Source organism: Peromyscus californicus, unplaced genomic scaffold (genome assembly GCF_007827085.1).
Source record: "Peromyscus californicus insignis strain IS unplaced genomic scaffold, ASM782708v3 Scaffold_4__1_contigs__length_199733344, whole genome shotgun sequence".
NCBI classification, from domain to species: Eukaryota; Metazoa; Chordata; class Mammalia; order Rodentia; family Cricetidae; genus Peromyscus; species Peromyscus californicus.
This window is the reverse complement of record NW_026294562.1, coordinates 172,692,639-172,711,000: the sequence shown is the minus strand read 5'-3', so window position 1 is coordinate 172,711,000 and position 18,362 is coordinate 172,692,639. Positions and strand designations below refer to the sequence as shown.

The 18,362-nt window shown below is 41.1% G+C and overlaps 1 pseudogene; it reads left to right on the top strand.

Annotated features, from left to right (window-relative positions):
* LOC128124090 (carcinoembryonic antigen-related cell adhesion molecule 1-like) overlaps window positions 1-18,362 on the top strand; it is a 75,498-nt pseudogene that overhangs the window by 7,514 nt on the left and 49,622 nt on the right.

The following is an 18,362-nucleotide window of genomic DNA, read 5'->3' as shown; positions in this document are numbered from 1 at the left end:
AATTTACTAGTTTTGCTCATTTAGTTCTGAGAACTTTCTGTAGAATGTTAAGGATTTTCTATGAACAAGTTCCTGTCATCTACAGATAGGTTTAGGACCTCATAATTGGGCACCTTCATTTCATTGTCTAGCCTAATGGTTCTGTGTAGCACTCCTAAGAGTCTCCTAAGTGGTCACAGCAGAATCCTGTGTTCTTCCTCATCTTAGAGAGAAAGCTGTCAGTCTCCCCACTGCATATGATGTTGGCTGTGGGTTTCCATGTGTGGCCTTTGTTACATGAGGCTGGACTTCTATCATGTTTCAGTGTTTTTATTATCAAAGTCTGTGAAATTTTGTCAAATTTTTGTTGATCCAGTCTTATTGGTTATACAGCTATTCAATTTTGTTTCTTTCACGATTCCATCTCTAAAGAATCCAGGTTTGTAGGAATTTGTCCATTGCATCTAGGCCACTAAACAGTTAGCATATAACTACTGAGTGCTCTTGAAATTCTTCATATTCTTGAGAATGGATGGTAAGGTCTCAAATTGTATTAATATCCATCTCCTTTTTTCAGTTAATCTGGGAAAAGGTTGCTAATGTTGTTAATCATTTTTGAAGACCAACTTCTGGTGCATCAGCTTTCTTTGCAGTTACTCTATTCTCTGTTTTGTTTATCTTCATCCTCATCTTTAGTTTTCTCCTTCCACTAGGATGGGGGAACTTTTAGGGGGGCAAGTGTAGATATAACTGACAGTCTTATTAAATGAGAAACACAGAACCAATGCAAAGAAGAAAGCGAAGAGATCAGAGCTAAGAACCTTACCCGCCTGCTGCAGCTATCCTCTTCAGCCAAGAGACCTCTCCGAAAGAGACCTACTTCCTGTCTGTTTGTCTTTATATAGACTTTCTGTTCTGCCTTCTCATTGATTGTAAAACCAACCACATGACTGCCTCGTCACTGCCTGTCTGTACAGACCTCCAGACACACAATGGAGCATGTGTCTCCAATGCTGGCTGTATCCTTGAACACACAGAGATCTACCTAGCTCTGCCTACCAAGTGCTGGGATTAAAGGTATGCACCACGAACGCCCAGCTCTGCTATGGCTTGCTATTAGCTCTGACCCCCAGGCAACTTTATTTATTAACATGCAAATAAAATCACATTTCAGTACAAATAAGATATCACCATAGGCAAGGGTCTAATTATATAACCCAGACTTGCCTCAAATTCACAATCCTCCTGCCTTAGCCTCTGATGCTAGGATACTAGGTTATATCACATCCTTCACCTGTCTCATAGTAGTTTTTAAAGACTTAATGTGATAATCAAGTAACCTTTTTATGGCAAAATACCATACACAGAGGAAGAAAAAAATGTTAGCTGCAATTATTCCCACAACTAGTGTTAGCCTTGAAGCAAGGTAGCCAGGTCTATCTCTGATTAACCATACAGATTTAAGTAATTTTTGAAAACCACTTTAAGCTCCAGTTTTTCATCCTCTGAATGGAAATAATTTCTATGTGACAGATTCATCATATAGATGAAACCAGATACAACTACTGGGCTAGTCACATTATAAATACCATACCACCTTGGTCAACATTAGCATTAATAATCACTCTTGAACCGACTGGTGAGGTTTGAGCCCCAAATTGTTACAACAAGGAGTAAAAAGGTTAGTACGGCATTGGTACATAAGGGGTGTGGGGAGACACAGTTATCCAAAAGGTGAAGCCACTGTAACATGGTTACTAAATGAAAATGGGAGAGAAAAAAGCAGGGGGCGGGGAATGTGATGCAAAATTTCTAAACCTGGTAATTTACTAGTTTTCATCCTCCAGGATGTGACCATGATGGGCTGAGACAAGCGAGGTATTAGTGGAGGGATATATTTGTGAAGGTGAGCCTGGGATAGCCCTCAGGACACATGCAGATATGATCTCTGTGGAGGCAGAGAAGGAGGCATGACGCAGATTGCAGTGCAGTTCCAACAGAGCTTCTGCAGGATAGAGGCTCAGTTCTCCACAGTAACCACGCAGAGGGGAATGGGGTCTCACAGGGTCTGCCTTGCTTTCCTACTCCACTGCAGAAACAATAGTCTCTGCAGAGGAGCTGGTCCATTGAGAGTCAATAGCCTGGGCCTTCTGTCACTTAGATCACAGCCACAAGAGACCACTTATTCATGGCTGCAACAACTGAGACCTTGAGAAAACATATAGCTATGGAAACACTGGATATTCAACACACAAAATCGCAATCGCCCTGTCTCACCTTCCCATAGCTTTACGTGATTGCTTGGAAGAAATTGATGGAATCTGGAGATTGGAAGGAAAGGGAGAGAGAACCTAGAAACACAGAGAGGTGGAAAGGACACTTGCTAAGATCCTCTCACTTCAACTCACCCAATCAGTCTTCCCCAGCAAGGTGGGAAAGTGTTTATCAGCTGTAGGAGTTTTCTGGTAGAAATTTCAGGGTCACTTTTGTATACTATGGTATCTTCTGCAAATAGGGAAGGTTTGATTTCTTCCTTTCCAATTTGTATCCCCTTGATCTTCTTTCGTTGTCTTATTGCTCTATCTAGAACTTTGAGCACTATATTGTATAAATATGGTGAGAGTGGACAGCCTTGTCTTCTTCCTGATTTTAGTGGAATCGCTTTGAGTTTCTCTCCATTTAATTTGATCGTGGGTGTTGGCTTGCTGTAAATTGCCTTTATTATGTCTAGGAACGTTCCTTGTAATCCTGATCTTTTCAAGACCTTTGCCATAAGGGGTTTTGAATTTTGTCAAAGGCTTTTTCAGCATCTAATGAGATGATCATGTGGATTTTTTTCTTCAGTTTGTTTATATGGTGGATTTCATTGACAGATTTTTGTATGTTGAACCATCCTTGCATCTGGAATGAAGTCTACTTGATCATGGTGGATAATTTTTTTGCTGTGTTCTTGAATTCAGTTTGCCAGTGTTTTATTGAGTATTTTTGCATCAATGTTCATGAGGGAGATTGGTCTGCAATTCTCTTTCTTTGTTGCATCTTTGTGTATCAAGGGTAACTGTAGCCTCATAAAAAGAGTTTGGCAATGTTCCTTCTGTTTCTATTGTGTGGAACAATTTGAAGAGTGTTGGTATTAGCACTTCTTTGAAAATCTGGTAGAATTCTGTGCTGAAATCATCTGGTCCTGGGCCTTTTCTGGTTGGGAGATTTTAATGACTGTTTCTATTTCCTTAAGGGTTATAGGTCTATTTAAATTGTTTATCTGGTCTTGATTTAATTTTGGTATATGGTACCTATGGAGAAAATCATCCATTCTTTTAGATTTTCCAGTTATTTGGACTACAGGTTTTTGAAGTATGACCTATTGATCCTCTAGATTTCCTCATTGTTTGTTGTTATGTATCCCTTTTCATTTTTGATTTTGTTCATAAGGATGCTCTCTCTTTACCTTTTGATTAGTTTGGACAAGGGCTTGTCTATTTTGTTGATTTTCTCAAAGAACCAACTCTTTGTTTTATTGATTCTTTGTGTTGTTCTCTTTGTTTCCATTTTAGTGATTTCTGCCCTCAATTTGATTATTTGCCCGCATCTATTCCTCCCATGTGAGTTTGCTTCTTTTTGTTCTAGAGCTTTCAGGTGTGCTGTTAAGTCACTAGTGTGAGATTTCTCCAACTTCTTTATGTAGTCATTTAGTGCTATGAATTTTCCTCTTAATACTGCTTTCATAGTGTCCCATAAGTTTAGGTATGTTGTACACTCATTTTCATTGAATTCTAGGAAGTCTTTAATTCTTTTTATTTCCTCCTTGACCCATTGGTGATTCACTTGAGTATTATTCAGTTTCCATGAGATTGTAGACACTAATTTTTTTGTTGTTGTTGAAATATAACTTTAAGCCATGGTGGTCTGATAAGATACAGGAGGTTGTTTCAATTCTTGTATCTGTTGAGATTTGCTTTGTGACCAAGCATGTGGTCGATTTTAGAGAAGGTTTCATGGGGTGCTGAGAAGAAGGTATATTCTCTTGTGTTAGTGTGGAATATTCTGTAGATATCTATTTATTCCATTTGAGACATAATGTCTGTTAATTTCCTTATTTCTCTGTTAAGTTTCTGTCTGGCAGACCTGTCCATTGGTGAGAGTAGGGTGTTGAAGTCTCCCACTACTAGTGTATGGGGTTTGATGTGCGATTTAAATTTTAGTAATGTTTATTTTACAAATGTGAGTGCCCTTGTATTTGGGGCATAAACATTCAGAACTGAGACTTCATCTTGTTAGATTTTCCCTGTGATAAATATGTAATGTCCTTCCCGATCTCTTTCAATTGATTTTAGTTTGAAGTCTATTTTGTTGGATATTAGGATAGCTACACCAGCTTGCTTCTTAAATCCATTTCATTGGAAAGTCTTTTCTCAGCCTTTTATTCTGAGGTAGTGTCTGTCATTGAAGTTGAGGTGTGTTTCTTGTATGCAGCAGTACGATGGATCTTGTTTTCTTATCCATTCTGTTAGCCTGTGTCTTTTTATAGGTGAATTGAGACCATTGATATTAATGGATATTAATGACCAGTGATTGTTAATTCCTGTTATGTTTTGGTGGTAGTGTTGCATGTTTTCTTTCTTTGGTATTTGTTGGTGTGGGACTATCTATTGCCTGTGTTTTCATAGGTGTATCTGACTTCCTTAGGTTGGATTTTTCCTTCTATAGCTTTCTGTAGGGCTCGATTTTTGGAAAGATATTATTTAAATCTGGTTTTTATCATGGAATATTTTATTTACTCCATCTATTTTGATTAAGAGTTTTGCTGGGTATAATAGTTTGTGTTGGCATGCATGGTCTCTTAGTGTCTGCTTAACAACTGTCCAGGACCTTCTTGCTTTGAGAGTCTCCATTGAGAAGTCAGGTGTTATTCTTATGGGTCTGCCTTTATATGTTACTTGGCCTTTTTCCTTTGCAGCCCAACAATGTGGTCACACAATTTTCTCAGAATGATTAATAGATCTCATGAGTACAGGTATTATTTCCTCTATTGTGGTCCCTCATCCAGACAGAGAACATTACAGCACTAGCTGAAGTTTTTCCTTCTACGTAAATATTAGACCTTTGTTTTGTATCAAAATTAAACCCTTCCCACCATCGTTCTAATCATGGTTTCATTTGTGTGAAAATATTTAACCTTTGCTTGCAGGTGAGAAGGCACCAGGGGGGTTGGGACCTAGCTATTCTTTCCATGAACTGTAACTTATGCCATTCTGTTTTCATACTATTATGATTCACCCATTGGTTCCCATGTTTATCATAAGCTCCCGTAAAGGGCAATGGCTCCAAATAATTATTATATCTAGGATTAAAGTTAGGGGGTTGCCACCACCGACCCTTGATGAGAAACTCTATTTGTCCCTTGATAATTCTTGTAGGACTGGTTAGTTCCTGTAACTGCTTCCTTGCAGCTGCTGTTGGCTGTGCGTGTGGATTGCTTATGAGTTCCTGGACTTTTACTTTCATCTCTCCTCACTAGAATCCTTGTCCCTCTGAGTCATAAGTTCTTTTTTGCTCTAAGTCATTCATAAATCCCCCCAAACTTCTAGGACTCTCTTTAACTGTTTGCCTAAAAGCTTGAATTATAGGTGGGGGTATTGAGGCCACTTTTGAGGAATCATTATTCTCTTTATGGGGCACATCAGAAACATTGAGAGCTAAATCCCTGAAATCAATACACAAGGAAACAGCAATAGTCACAGCTGCAAAGAGAAAAAAGGCAGAATGCCAGCCAGCCTCTGTAAGCAGATTTTGTGTGGTTACGTGTAGCCTGGCACCATGATTCGGGCAGATTGATAAGGGGTCGCCGGGGGCATAGACCCGAGGGCCGCGAGCCCCCCTTTCCCACGTAACCACCTCATCCAAGGCATTTGTCACGTGGGCGACACCGTCGTGGGCGTGGCAGCAGCCCTTAATATTTTTTCTTTATTCTGTATGTTTAGTAGTTTGATTATTATTTGGTGAGGGGACTTTTTTTGGATCCAGTCTATTTGGTGTTCTGGAACCTTCTTGTATCTTTAAAGGCATTTCCTTCTTTAAGTTGGGAAAGTTTTCTTCTATGATTTTGTTGAATAAATTTTCTGTGCCTTTGAGTTGGTATTCTTCTTCTATCCCTATTATTTTTAAGTTTGGTCTTTTCATGGTGTCCCAAATTTCTTGGATATTTTGAGTCATGACTTTGTTGGCTTCAGTGTTTTCTTTGACTGATGAATCTATTTCCTCTGTCATATCTTCAATACCAGAGACGCGCTCTTCCATCTCTTGCATTCTTTTGCTTATGCTTGCATCTGTAGTTCCTGTTCATTTACTCAGATTTTCCACTTCCAGCATTCCCTCAGTTTGTGTCTTCTTTATCGTCTTGATTTTAGTTTTCAAATCTTGAACTGTTTCCCTCACTTGTTTAATTGCTTTCTCTTGGCTTTCTTCAACGATTTCATGATTTCTTCCAATTTTTTTTGACTTTTCCTCGAATTTTTTAAGGGATTTCTTCATTTCATCTTTAAAGATCTCTATCATGATCTTAAGGTCATTTTTAAGGTCGATTTCTTCTGTATTGGGATGTTCAGGTCTTGCTGATGTAGGTTCTGATCGAGCCATTTGGTTTTTATGTTGTTGACTGTATTTTTGCACTGCCATGTCCCTATATCTTTCTCTACTTGGTGCAAGTGGTGTCTGCATCTGAGAGAACCTCTCTTGGTGTGATCGATACTCTTGGTCAAGTGGGAGCTGTTGGTCTAATCAGTGCTGATGGACTCTTTGTCTCAGGGGGTGTGTCTGTGTCTGAGGGAGCCTCTCTTGGTCTGATGGATACTCTTGGTCCAGTGGGAGCTCTTGGTCTAATTGGTGCTGATGGATTCTTTGTCTCAGGGAGCAGCTCTCAGTCCAGTTGGCGCTCGTGGGCTCTGTCTCAGGAAGTAGCTGCAATCTCAGCATGTGGGTGGGTTGGGAGGGGTGGTGTAGCTGGAGTTTACACCAGTCTTGCCAAGCCCCACGGACCCCACAACCACTTATAAAATAATCACTCAGAAGCTCATATTAACTAAACTGCTCAGCCATTAGCTCAGGCCTACCATTGTCTAGCTGTTACACATAAACTCAGCCCATTTCTGTTAATCTCTATGTCGACCATGTGTTCCGTGGCTTTACCTTCTGCCTTTACATTCTGCTCCCTGGATGACAGCCTGGCATCTCTGCCCTGCAGCCTTCCACTTCCCAGACTTCCCTTCTCTCTTTGTCCTGCCTATACTTCCTGCCTGGCGACTAGCCAAGCAGTGCTTTATTTATCAATCAATCATCCACAGCACTTCCCCCCTTTTTTTCAAAAAGGAAGATTTTAACTTTAACATTGTAAAATTACATATAACAAAACAATTATCAAGCAAGAATTACAGTTACAGTATCTAGTCTATTTATAATATCTAGTCTATTTATATTTGGCAAAATTAAAGAAGATATCCTATCTATCTTATATTTGTGAGTCTGAGGTTTCATATCTAACTTATCTCTTATCATAACTAAGGAAATTATACCACTACAGAGTGGGGCTTATGGCTGGTGTGTTTGGGTATGAGGATAAAGACTCACCTCTTAGTCCATTCGGGTGCTGGCAGGCTCTCTCTGAGGGAACAGTTGCAGTCTGAGAGGTTGGGTGGTATTTAGGAGATGTGGGGCTTTTGGGGTCCAGAGTCTGGTGGGGGATGGTGGTAGTGTGACCTGTCTGCAGGAGGCCTGCCTATTGGCTTGAGACTGGGACTGCAATGGGTGGTGGTGTGGGTGCTCAGGGTTGTGACCCCGGACCCCACCTAGACTAAGACTCATCTCTTAGTCTAATCGGGTGCTGACAGGCTCTGTCTGAGGGGACAGTTGCAGTCTCGGAGGATGGGTGGGATTTGGAGGAGGTGGGCTCTGTTTCAGGGAACAGTTGCAGTCTCCCAGACTCACGTTTTATAGTTTGATATAAATATAATATTACCCGTGCAATAAATGTATTGCAATATATATGTATGTACATATATATTATGATTGGTTTGGGGGACTGTGAGGAAACTGTCATTGACAGTTAGTTCTGATAGTTAATCTGTATATATGATGAGGAACTCAGCTCAATAAATGAGTTCTGAATAAACAGAATTCATATTTCCTGCTCTGCATGTCAGCGTTTGACTTCCATTGTGTCAGGGTTAGAAGGCAAGCTAAAAGTGAAAGGTTGGTGATCTATAGGGTGAGGAGGTATGGTGAAGAAGCAATCTTGTAAGTCTATGACAATTATATTTTGAATTCTAGGGGTGGCTGTGGGAGATGGCAAACCAGGCTGTGAAGATCACCTTGGCTCCAATAAAGTCATTTAATATTTTAAGGTCTTGTAACAGCCTGTAAGCCTGATTTTTTTTCTAATCAACAAATATTGGGGTGACTCAAGGGCTGGTGGGAGGCTTTATATGCCCTATTTTTAAGCTTCTCTTCCACCAGACAAGTAGCAGCTACTATTCTGTCAGCATTCAAAGTCCATAGTTTAACCCAGATAGGAGCATCAGATTTCCATGTAGTGGGGTCAGCAGTCAACAGTGGCCCCTTGGATAAATTTTGATACCCTATGTCTTGGCTATCATTTATAATTTCTAGAATAATGGGCTCAATTATGCCTTTGGTTTGTTTACTCAAGTTCTTTTAAGTTAAACACTCATCTACAGCATTTGAGCTGATATTAGTCCATAGCACAGATTAATGATACACCAATTAATTTCAGCATGTCTCTTCCCCACAGAGTGTTAAGTATAAAGAGGATGACCTGTGGGCAGAATGTGCCATAATATTATCTATCTGACCATTTTAATATTTCTGAGATTTGGGTTACAATATTAGCTTGACCTAGACTTATAAGAGATGAAGAAGTAATAGTCATTTTAAGTACTTGGCCAATCATTTTCTGAAATGTAAGAAATGTCTATGCTTATGTCTAGCAAGTCAATTATTTTTTTCCCTGTATTTTAAGGGTTTAGTTGGTCTGTAATATTTAATTTCCTGAACCCAGAAGACCATAACATTAGAATCCAAACTGGCAGCTCCCTTAGGCGCTGCCCTGTAGAATCTGAATTGTTTTTGTAGCAGGTTTACAATAATCTTAATTTCCCCAGTAAAGTCAGGATCAATCATTCCTTGGGCAATTATTATACCTTTAACAGTGGAGGAGCTATGGCCTATTATTAGCCCCAGGTCTCTTCTGGGGGACGTCTGTAGACTAATGTATTAATGCATACATAAGTCTATTTCTAAAGCCTGTATATCTCAGATCTCAATAAAAACTTTATCCATAGATCTAACTTAGGCATCCATCCTCAGTATCTCTAGGTTATTTACTGAGACGTGGGTATTATTTATACCATATCTAGATGTATATATGTTTTATTTATCTATCCCAATAACTGGCAATTCATATATCATAAGTTATTTTTTAACTTTCCTAAACGGTCGCTATATCTAAACTTTTATACCCTTGTAAAAACTTTACATCCAAAAGCATCTATGTATTTAATTAGTCAGGAGACATAGGTGATTGATTATTGAGACCAGCCAATGTAAAGTGAATTTCTTTTAATGAAGGAACAGTAAAAGGCCCTTTTGAAATCTGTTGGGTGAGCTATCTTTTATTTGAAATTGGATAGCAAGGCAAATTATCTTCAGACCTGGTAAATGGAAATATTATCTAAATGATCTCAAAGTATAATGTGGACTAAACCCTGGCAGTTAGAGGCATGATATAGTTTAAAGTGGGAAGCTTAAACATTTAAAAAATGTCAGGGGTAAAGTAAGGAATTTATTCTATTAATATTCAGCATATTTAGCCTGTTTCTAAACATAGTTTTGTATAGAGAATTTGATCATTTATAAGATGATCAAGCTTTAACTTGTATCCTAATAACAATCTTTAATAGCTTATAATTTATATACGACTTATCTTTAAGAATGTACAGTTTAGGTCAGCCAACCATGTGCATTTTTACAATGACTACTGGTGTTAAGCATGTTTTTGTTTTTTGGTTGTGAGACAGGGTCTCACTATATACTCCTGGCTGGCTAGCTTCGAATTCTCAGAGTACTGGGATTGAAGGTGTGCACCACCATACCTGGCCCGTAAGCATTTCTTTTATCTTTTTTTCATTTTTGGTTTTTTGAGACAGGGTTTCTCTGTGTAGCTCTGCACCTTTCTGGAACTCGCTTTGTAGAGCAGGCTAGCCTGGAACTCACAGAGATCCTCCTGCCTCCGCCTTCCGAGCGCTGGGATTAAAGGTGTGCGCCGCCGCCGCCGCCGCCGCCGCCGCCGCCGCCGCCGCCGCCGCCGCCGCCGCCACTCAGCTTTATCTCCCATTTGTTATGGTGAGACATTGAAAATTTTTCTTGGCTACTCTGAAATATACACTGCCATTGACTACAATTCTCTATGGGTTACTTCTAACCCGCTCCTCTTTCCAATATGATATTTACATATTGTTACCAACAGCTCCTTGGTGATTCCTTCCCACAGCCAGTTTAGCCTTATGTATTTATTTATCAATTATATATACGGTGTTCTGCCTGCACACCAGAAAGGGACACCATATTTCATTATAGATGGTTGTAAGCCACCATGTGCTTGCTGGGAATTGAACTCAGGACATCTAGAATAGCAGCCAGTGCTCTTAACCCCTGAGCCATCTCTCCATCAGGGATTATTTCCTGCAGGAAAATACTAGTAGACACTGCTTGGTGGAAGGTCAGGTCATTGTTCACATTTAAGGTTAACTTACAGGATTAGCAATGATCATTTACCATGTTCCCTATTATAGGGAAACAGACAGGAAACACAGCCATTGAGTCAGGGTCACATAGGCCATCAGTGGCACAAGCTATCTGTCCACAACCACATCTCCAGCTTCCCCACCATGGAGACCTTCACTCCTCTACATCATTCATAGACTCAGGATTCTTATAGGGCTCCCAGATTCATGTCAATCAACATCAAACACCTGACAAGAATGGCCCACCTGTGGCCCAGCCAGACCTAAATGTCAGCCAGATCCTGAGCTGTGTGAGATCTCTCACAGGCTGTCAGATTTCTCAGGGAAGCTCAATTGGAAGGCTCATCATAACCTGTCTGTAGGACAGCCCCGAATGGAAAAGGCTTGGAGGGCTCTGGTTTATACTAAGCAGGGGAGGTCAGTGTAGCCGGAGGGAATCACACATTGTGTCTCAAGGCAGGCAATGGGTCAGTGAGGACCAGGAGATAAAATGAGGTCTCTCATTCTAAGTCTTGAGTCTGACAATCACCAAACACTGCAGCTCAGTTCACTCATGAGAAAGTCCTGGCTATTCCAATACACAGCACAGGAGGCCCCATTATCTCTGAGCACTCAGCCACTCCATCTGCCTTTAACTTGCTTCCTGCCTGATTATTTAAGGATTTGGGTCAGCTGGGAGTTAAGAGACTATCTCTGGTTGTAAGAGGCCTTTGCAAGAATCAGAAGTACCACAAAGGGCCATCATCTCTTTTGGTCAACACAGTACTGCTACCCAAGTCCATCATCACAACCAACAATTCCAATTTCATGGAGGATGAGGACTCAGCAGCATTAATGTGTGATCCCAAGACTCAGAATATAACCTACCTGTGGAGGATAAATGACCAAAACATCTCAGAAGAGGACAGGCTGAATCTGTCTGAGGTTAACAGGACTCTCACTTTACTCAGTGTTGTGAGGACTGACACAGGACCCTATGAATGTGAACCTGGAACCCAGTGAGGGACTCCCCAAGTGATCCATTCTCTCTGAACATTACCTGTAAGTATTTTCTGTTTCATCCTGGCCCCAACTGCCTAAATACAGAGGGCTAGATCTACCACACTCGGTCCCAGTCCCTTGGGTTTATGACACTGACCTACCATACAGATACCTAGGCTGCCAGGGAATCAGGTGCCAGCCCAAGCATATGTGGACAGGCCCAGCATTGAGCTTGAATGGGCTCCAGGGACTTCTCCTGCCTAGAGAGGCTCAGGGTAATTGAGACAGGGGACATGTCACACTCAATCTCAGTGCACACAAGAGTATGCAGTGGGAATGTTTGTGTGTTGTGCTTGAGATAGAACAGGGCTTGGCATGTTGAATGAGTACTCTTCTGCTAATCTACACCCCAGATCTGGGTAGGACCTGCTCAACTAAGGTTAAAGCACAGCTCAAAGAGATACTATGTCCTTCTATAGATCAGGATTTCCCCTTCCTTGTGCTGACATCATGTGTGATTTTGTTCTCCTTGCTACAGATGGTTCAGATGTCCTGATCATATGCCCCTCAAATATTCATTTCCACTGAAGGACAAACCTCACATCTGCTGCCATACAGATGCTAACCCACCTGCACAGTACTCTTGGTTTGTCAATGGAGAGCTCCAGTCATCCTCCCAAGAGTTCTATATTCCCAACATCAATACTAATAGTAGTGGATCTTATATCTGCCTTGTCTATAACTGTCACTTTCTTCAGTAAGACCACAGCCAAAAACACTAGAATCCTTAGTAAGTGGATCTCTGAAATATCAACACTAGGTTTGGAGTGGAGTCTTTTGGCTTTCTGGGAAGGTGCAGAAGCATTTAATTTCCAGCCCATGTCTATGGGAACAAGCAAAACTTAGTCTTCCCGCAAGCCTCCTGCTCCCTCCCTATGTCTAGTGGCCTCCTAGTTCTCTGATTTCTGTGAGGAGGAGGTTCTCTTAGCCTTGCAAAGCCTTAGCTTGTGTGGGGACTTTCCATGGTTAGGAGAGCCTCAAGGTCAAGATTTCTTTCTGTACTTAACACAAGCTTTCCTGTTCCCTCCATTTTCATTATGACCTCCATGACCTACAAGGAACACCCAGGGCTTTCAACTGTGCTCCCATTCATATTCTCCAAATTGAGAAGAATATTCCCCACAGATGGGGACTAGAACTCTGCTCCCAGGTCTGTTCCTGTCTCATGGGTGGGGTGGCTGACTCAGCACTGACTCAATGGGATGGAAAGAGTGGGTGGAGAAGGTGCCTGGGAGCCCTGGTCTGAGTCAGGGTGAACCGTGTCACTGACAGTTGATGATGTTCTTTTGCTTACTCTTCTCAAGGTTCAAAAAACAAATGTCAGCTGAGTGTGGTGGCACACATCTCTGATGCCAGCACTGAGAAGGGAGAGGCAGGTAGACAGTGTGAGTTTGAGCCCAGCCTGGTCTACATAGCAAGTTCCAAGTGAGCAAGGACTGTACAGTGAGAACCTGTCTCAAAAATATCAGTACTGAGGATTAGAGTGGCAGGTTGTGGTCAGCACTGTGATTATTCACTTGTAGCTAGAGTTTTCCCGCCTGGCCCACAGTCAGGACAAATCTCTATCACCCGCCAGTCCCACAGCCACTTAGACCCGACCAAGTAAACACAGAAACCTATATTGGTTACAAAATGTATGGCCATGGCAGGCTTCTTGCTAACTGTTCTTACAGCTTAAATTAATCCATTTCTATAAATCTATACCTTGCCACATGGCTCGTGGCTTACCGGCATCTTCACATGCTGTTTGTCATCATGGCGGCTGGCAGTGTCTCTGACTCAGCCTTCCTCCACTTCCCAGCTTTATTCTCCTCCTTGTCCCGCCTATACTTCCTGCCTAGCCAATGGCCAATCAGTGTTTTATTTATTGACCAATCAGCAACACATTTGACATACAGACCATCCCACAGCATTCACTTCTTCTCTGTAGTATTTAATTCATATCCATGGGTCAGGAAATACAATTTGTCTATAAATAGGTATTCTTCAGTTAGGGATTTCTCCCATTCCTGTGTTCCAGCCTTTAACACCTTTAAGATTAGGTAGGCCATCTTAACCCTATGACAAATTTTTTAATAAAAATTAAAAGGCTATTTCATAAAAGAGAGACCTGACTCTTCACACTCACAGAAAATGTGAGCAAGAATTCCCACAAAAATCATTGGGAAATACATCCCCCACCCCACCATGAGATTTCTGGACATGTGGGCTGAAGAGGCTCCCAGTGTGGAATCTACACAAATACCCTGAGTCAGGGTCATTGTGGGTGATCCTGGTAGGAGTAAGATTCAACTCTTTCCTTATAGACCATATCTTGAACATGTGATCTTGCAGAGGACCCTTCATTCTATGGCCCTGGGAGCTGGCTGAGATCTCTGAGGGTGAAGGACTCTCAGCTGGTCCCCTCCACTGTTTATTCACAGAACCAGTGATTAAACCCTACATCCAATTCACCAACACCACAGTCAAAGGCCTGACCTCTGTGATCCTGAAGTGCTTGTCAAACGACCCTGGGATCTCAATCCATTGGTTCTTCAAAGGAAAGAGTCTGAGGATCAATAATAGGACGAAGCTGTCCCTGAACAACAGAACCCTCGAAATAGTCCCTGCCAGGAGTTCGCATTCCGGGGACTATCAATGTGAAGTATCCAATCAAGTCAGTTCCAAGAGGAGTGACCCCATCCAGGTGGACATAATAGGTGAGTGACCACTCCTCCCTTGTTACTCCATAGCTTTCAGGGGGGGATAGTTTCTTTATCAACAGAGTGCAGAATGGGTCAAAGTCACAAGGAGAAAAACATGGTTCAAGATACAAATACAGCCAGCTTGGTGATGGACGCATGTTAACCTCATGATAACACACCAAGCAAGGTGAGCACAGTGCTGCATGCCTTTAACCCCAGCACACCAGAGGCAGAGACATTTGGATCTCTATGAGTTCCCAACCACCCTGGTCTTTGTAGCCAGTTTCAGGTTATCCAGAGCTACATAGTAAGACCCTGTCTCAAAAGGGAGAGAGCACGAAGCAGGAGACCTAGAATTACAATTCCACTCAACTGAATGTACCAGGCTCTGCTGACTCCCCATGGGAGACCTTGCCTTGGAGGAGGTGGGAATAGGGGGTGCACTGGGTGGGAACACTGGTGGGCTTGGGGAATTAGGACAGCGGAATCTGTGGTTGGTATGTAAAATGAATAGAAAAATCTTTTAATAAAAAAAGAAGCACAAGGACAGCCCAGATTACATTGTGAGACCCGGTCACTAATAACAACAATAGATGTCAATATAGCAAATAAAAATGCAAAGTGATTAAGAGTTTAGGGGTCTGAGTCACACACACACAGACCACCCTCCGAATCTAGTAAAATATTCATGTTACTCTACACCCCATAACACACAATCAAATTTTCTTTACGTTATTTCTAATACCTCATATGAATACTGCATAGGCACTAGTCTTATTGTGTTGAGTACAGGACAAAGATAGGAGGAAACAATACATTTTTCACTGTAGACATACTTTTCCAAGTAGTTTGTTTCCAAGGTTTTGATCCATAAATATAAAATCCATACATAGAAAAGGACCTGTGCTGAGTTTCTTACTATGTTTGCATATTTATTCATTTTGTATGCGTGTGCCCCGCCTATTGTGTGGAAGTCATAGGACAATTTGTGGGGGCTAGTTCTCTGGGGATAGGGAATTGAACTCAGGTAGGTGAGCAAGCCCTTTTCTGCTAAGCCATTTCACTGTCCCCATTGTTTGTTCATTTATATCTGTGTGGCAGTTGGGGGTAGGTACAGCGAGGGAATATAGCAGGCACTCTTTCCAACTGAGCCGTCTTGGTGGCTCATATACTGAGTTTCTTATCCTCACGTTCCTTGAACAAGACTCTTTTCTGATAACTGTTTTTTTTGTGGTGTGTAGTAGTAGTAATAATAATAGTAGTAGTAGTAGCAGTAGTAGTAGTAGTAATAGTATTTGTGTGTGTTTGTGTGTGTATGTATTTGATTCTTTTTTTTTTTTTTTTTTTTTTTTTTTTTTTTTTTTTTTTTTTTGGTTTTTCCAGACAGGATTTCTCTGTGTAGTTTTGCACCTTTCCTGAACTCACTTTGGAGACCAGGCTGGCCTGGAACTCACAGAGATCTGAATTCCTCTGCCTCCTGAGTGCTGGGATTAATGCCATGGGCCACCACTGCCCGGCTGTATTTGTTTCTTAACTATTGAGCTATCTCTCCAGACCCATAAACCAAATACATGGAGAGATAGCTCAGTAGTAAAGAGCCCTGGAAGCTCTTCCAAAGACAGGGGTTTAATTCCAGCACGCACATGGCAGCTTATTCTTGTCTGTAACTGAAGTTCCAAGGAATTCAACATCCTCTTCTGTCCTCCTCATGTAGAAAACATGAGAGTGGTGTAGAGACATATAAGCAGCCAAAAGTCCCATATGATGCATCTGGCATCATAACAAAGACAGCATTTGAAATCCAATTTCAAGATGCTTTCATCGTGTCTCTTAAAAGTCTGATGACTTTCAGCTCTGATCCGTTTTAGGTCTTTGGTCCATGTAGAGTTGATTTTTGTATGTTGTTAGGAGAAGGCTTGTAGATGTAACCAACCTTCTTATTAAATAAGAAACACAGAACCAATGCAAAGAAGAAATCCAAGACGTCAGAGCTAAGAGCTAAAACCTTACCCTTCCTCCTGTGGTGGTCCGACCTCTCCGAACCAGAGCTACCCCTGTGTTAAAGTCTTTAGAGTTCCTGTTCTGCCTTCTCATTGGTTGTAAACCCAACCACATGACTGCCTTGTCACGGCCTGTCTGTATAGGCCTCCAGGTTTTCCATGATTGGTATTGAAATTAAAGGCATGTATCCAATACTGGCTGTATCCCTGAACACACAGAGACTTACCTAGCTCTACCTACCAAGTGCTGGGATTACAAGCGTACGCCACCACTGCACTGCTTTCCTATGGCTTCCTAATAGCTCTGACCCCTGGGCAACTTTATTTATTAACATACAAATAACATTTTAATACAAATAAAATATCACCATAAAGGCTTAACTTCATTCTTTTACCTGGATATCACATCTTCCAAATATCCCTTGTTTAACTGATTATTCTTCCAACATTGTGCAGTCTTCACAGACTGATCAAAACTCATCTGGTCACAGACGGTCAAATGGACAGCAAGAATGCCTTCCAATTCTGTAGCTCAATAGGACAACTCTGTTTCACACCAATTAATTCAAAAGAGCCAGCAGAAATGAATGTTTTTTTAACAAACATAAAAAGTGATAGATGAAATGCCCGATATGCCAACTGCTCAGATAAGACACACATGATAATATATATGCAAAACTGTGCCCCCTAAACACACATATTGATCATATTAACTAATCTTTAATTTAATCATGGCCAGTGTGCATGAGCACTTCTGGGCTTTCCAATTCTATTTCACTGTTCTGTATGTCTGCCTTTATGTCAGCAGTAGACTATTTTGATGGTTGCAGCTTTGTACTAAAATTATGAAATCATGTGGGATGACCTGCAATTTTATTCTTGTTTTTTTCAAGATACTTTTAATGCGAGGTATGGTGGTGCTTGCCTCTAACCCCAGCTGTTGGGAGCAGAGACAGGTGGATCTCTGGGAGTTTGAGGCAAGCTTGATCTATATAGTGAGTTTCAGGACAGCTAGAATGGACTTGCTATTTCTATGCAAAATGCCACTGGGGTTTTGATCTGATGTGCATAGAACTGATAGACTACATTCATTGATATTGTCATCTATTAAAAAAAAGTCTTTCAGGCTAGTTGGCTCATGCCTGTAAATCCAGCCACTCAAGAAGTTGAGGCAAGAGTATCAAGTTCTAAAAGTGCCTACTACAACCAATTCAAGGCCAGACTGATTAGTTTAGTGACATCCTGTTTCTAAATAAAAATTAGAAGGCAGAGCTTAGAGTACAGTTCAGTGGTAGTGCATTGCTTACCATACACAAAGCCCTGGGTTCAATCCCAGTACTGCACAACAACAGTAATTATGAGATTAAGTCTTCCAACCCATCAACCCCAATGGCTGTCATTTCTTGTCTTCTTTCATCATCTCTTATTTGGTAGTTTGCTGAGTGTAAGGCTTTTATCTCCTTGGTGGAGTTTATTCTAAGTATTTTATTCTTTTTGGTGCTTTCATAAATAAATACTTTCTTCATTTCCTTTCCAATTGTTCACGGTTAAGGCTGGGACTATTGCTCAGGGGCTGAACACTTGCCTGGCATGCACAAGGCCCTAGGTTCAAGCTCCACTACTGTCAGGAAAAATGAAAATCCAATTGTTCATGGTCAATAGTAGTATACAGAAATACAGCTCACTTGTGCATGTTCATTTCATTAGCCAACAAATTTACTAGTTTTGCTCATTTAGTTCTGAGAACTTTCTGTAGAATATTAAGGATTTTCTATGAACAAGTTTCTGTCATCTACAGACATCTTTAGCACCTCATAATTGGGCACCTTTATTTCATTGTCTAG